The sequence below is a fragment of the Vigna unguiculata genome, chromosome 4, assembly GCF_004118075.2.
Source record: "Vigna unguiculata cultivar IT97K-499-35 chromosome 4, ASM411807v1, whole genome shotgun sequence".
Taxonomy (NCBI): Eukaryota; Viridiplantae; Streptophyta; class Magnoliopsida; order Fabales; family Fabaceae; genus Vigna; species Vigna unguiculata.
The window spans coordinates 17,250,812-17,254,684 of NC_040282.1; the positions used below are offsets into that span (position 1 = coordinate 17,250,812).

The 3,873-nt window shown below is 30.1% G+C and overlaps 1 long non-coding RNA gene across 2 annotated transcripts; it reads right to left on the reverse strand.

Annotated features, from left to right (window-relative positions):
• Positions 1-1,475: 1,475 nt before the first annotated feature.
• Positions 1,476-3,269, reverse strand: LOC114182402. 2 transcript variants are annotated; one of them, XR_003604080.1, is made up of 6 exons: positions 3,252-3,269; positions 3,096-3,172; positions 2,741-2,806; positions 2,574-2,651; positions 2,377-2,477; positions 1,476-1,834 (listed from the first exon to the last, which is right to left on the reverse strand). It is a non-coding gene; the product is annotated as an uncharacterized LOC114182402 (long non-coding RNA). The 2 variants fall into 2 exon arrangements; XR_003604079.1 differs by lacking the exon at positions 3,252-3,269 and having other exon boundaries at positions 3,096-3,248.
• Between the last annotated feature and the right edge of the window lie 604 nt (positions 3,270-3,873).

Here is a 3,873-nt window from a genome sequence, read left to right on the forward strand (position 1 = left end):
TGTTGCTAATTGAGTATTCTTTCTAATTTGGGTTAAATATGTTTGTCACTTAACTTTCCGTAAATTTTGAAATTAGTTCATTTTAAAACTTTGGACCAATTTAATCTTTTATTTTTTGAAATACGTGAATTTAATCCTTTTAATCAAATTTTATTAAGTTTATTTGATATTTCAAATGCGTTTCATAATAATTTTGGACTTAATATTAAAGCAAATACGTCAAACAGTATAAACAACTCAAATATAATCCTGAAATGCATGTGAAACATCAAATCAACCTAACCAAAACCAAATTTGATTAAAATGACTAAATCCATGTATTTTGAAAGATAAAGGACTAAATTGGTTCAAAGTTTCAAAATGGATTAATTCTAAAATTCACTGAAAGTTAAGGAACCAAAAATATATTTAACCCTTGTAATTTTTCTAATATCAAGTGAAAATTTCTTCTAAATAACATTGATAACATAGTTAATATTTACTTAGTTATCTCAAGTAATAATTATAAAAGTACTTATGACAAAGCATAACATTGTTGTCAATTGAAAAAAAATATATAATCTCTATAAATATTAACAAAATAACCACAGAAACATTTGTTTAAAAAGACCAGTTTGCATCCATCAAAAAATAGTCCCTCTATTAATTGAGTAAATCCTTACCTATTTGTATGTGTATACCTATTTGTTTGTAGTTGAGTTATGTCAATATTTTATGAATTGAGTTACTTAAAAAAAACTCATTAGCTTACTCTTCTTTTATTTTGTTATCTTTTTAATGTTTGTTTTTCTTTTGTTTTGATCACCTTAATGCTGTGAACAATCGATGATTCTACAGCTAGATCTGCACGAGGAAAAGGGAATGCAATTGAGTAGTCTTAGTGTCCTAAATGCTTGTGTATAGCTTTTCTTTTTGAAAACTCTTGTACAGTTTTTGTTTTGTATATAAATTAAATTGTATAACAATTTTGTGGGAAGATTGTAATATACTGTTTATATCTTTGAATTCTATGTGATGTGAACTATCAAATGAGATATTTTGTTTGATGGTTTAAACTCATAACTGGAATGTTACACATTCTATTTCAAAATACTTCAATTTTTTTATAAAGATAAATTAGCCACTTAAAATTCCTTATTCTTATGGAAAAAGTTTGTTCAAACATAATCTTGGTAAACTACAACATAACAACGTAACATGGTCTTAGATACCTCAAATAATACAAAACCATTCAAACCTGGATGTCTAAATATACACTAGAGGAATAACAATTAATCACATCCAACCATGGATTCTAAAATTACACTAACCAAGCGTGAATAATAATGACTAATAAAGAGTGCAGTTTTCAAGCTCTCAATCTCGATGATACTGTTCTCAAGTTCTCAAAACAATACTATTAATGAAAGAATATGTAACATACTCTTCCTCACTAAGTAATGACATTTTCTTCCTTCTTGGGGTATCAATGGAGGTGAAGCAAACAATTATCAATGTAAATTACAATTTATAGCCAACTTTAGAGTCTGCAATGACATTGACATTGACATTGAAATAATAACTTAACATCAATGGTACCTCGTATTACAAAGAAATAATTATTTCAAAAAAGAAAACCTTGATCTATCAAATGTTGGAAAATGGTAAAAAGTGCTCTACATAATCTCCTAAAGTACAATGGGATCTACGTACCATGCCATACATGAATCAAACAAATAATTCTGATGACTTCAGTAGTATGACTTTAAGTTGGTCTGTTCCCGAATCTATTCATTCTGTCATATGTTTTAGAAACCATAAGAAGTCTTGGATCATCTTCAGGTATCTCTCGATCCTGCAATTTCACAAACAAAGTAGTGAGCATCATGGGTACATTCAATTGGAAGATATAGCTTGATTATAACATGTGTGACCATTAGAAAACAATTAAAAAAAGTGAATTCAATAAAAAACTAAGAGCCCCCATATCCTGACATTTTTCATATCCCTTCAATTGTAGTATTCCATTTGTTCAAAAATGCAATACAAGTATTTCAAGGAATATCTGAATAGGAAGTCATTCAGAGAACATAGAAATGAAAACTCAGTGTTCTCCTTTGCGTGCAAAATGATGAATCACTTCCAGTACTAAATATACTAGAGGAGTGTTGAACTCTTGGCAATGTGACAAAAAACAAGATTGTGCAAAAGGACCTGTTAATGAAAGCGGATCACAGCTCATACTAATTAATATACCCAATCTAGATAAAACAAATTGCAACCTTTGGTGTATGATTCATAGCCTTTTAACACTAAGATGAATAATACAAACTATCAAGAAAAATTATTTCAAAGAACATAAAAGAACGTGATGGTCTACAGAGGCGAATAACTCACTTTTAAGCCTTGGTAATATGCTTCTACTGCAGGAAATGAAGGGTTAATTTTCCGAACTCGCATCATGTCCCATATGTAGTTAGCAGTGGTATATCCCCGGTCTACCATTTAAGAAATAAGAACAAAATACATATTATAAATTCCAGAGAACAAATAAAACTGTGTATCAAGCTAGTAATGAGATGAAGTTTCAATACCTTTTCTCCAGCAGCTACAAGCAGGAGCTCACTTCCCAATTTGCTATTCACAAAATAATTTCTTTCGTTCATCCTTACCTACATTTATAAAATAATATTTTAAGTCCTTAAACAGATCAGATAAATCACACTGTGACAAAGTTGATGACGAAGCTAAGATGATCTACCAGAATATCTTGAGCAATTTGCATTCCTTTCTCAGTGTACCCAGTCATTGCCCCTTCTGCAAGGGTCTGCAGTCACGTTAAGTCAATATGCATTTTATGCAAATTGTTTTAAAAAAAATCAATACGCAGCAGTGTTCAACGAGGCAAGGGTCAAACAAATTTTCAACTACATGTACCATGCGTTAGATGCATGACTAGAAAACTGGCACTTTTTACTTGTATGTGTCACACCACTGCCAGAAGGGTGTTTATCCATACTACTTACATCATCCTCAAGATCCTTTGAACAAGAATAATAAGCTTTGAGATACAATACTTGGCATTGAAAATCCTAAAAACTTTACCAAAAACTCACCACAAAAAGTTCTGCAGCAATAGGCCTTCCCTCGTTTATGTGAGTCTCAAAAGTTTGAAGAGCAAGGTCAATATCTCCTGCATGACAATAGCACCTGCATAATAAATGTAAACAGATAAACTGACTTCTTTAATAATGCATCAGGAAAACAGATACCAGTACAATTAAACAGAAGGATCCATTCTAGAGCAAGAAAAAAGTTAGTTGAAGTTTTAGATTGAAAAACAGTGTGTTCATATATATATATATATATATATATATATATATACATATATATATACATATATATATATATATATATGTATATATATATATATATATATATATATATGTATATATATATATATGCATCAATACTTTTTGGTTTGAAAGAACTAAATGATATTGATATTGCAAATGGAACATTTTATCTAACCAAAGACATCCTTCAAAAGAAGCAATGGAATCAAAGAAATTATTTACATGTTAACCACATTTATATAACTACTTTCCTAGGGACTTCTAACTTCCCCTTGATTTAAACTGTCAAATGCACAAACGGAAAATACCATTCATTTTTCATACTAGTAGGTACGTTCCAGAAAGGGTAACAAGGAAAGGAGTTACTCGAGGAAAACGCCTATTCAACAACTTTCTCAGCATCAATACTTTCTTTTTTGTAATTTGATTTCCTTTCCCTCAACTAGGGGCATTAGCAAAAAGAGGATATCCTTAATTGATTACCTGATTATTTGCATCATAATAAAGACATCAGGAGCTTTTCCATCCTTGTTGAGCA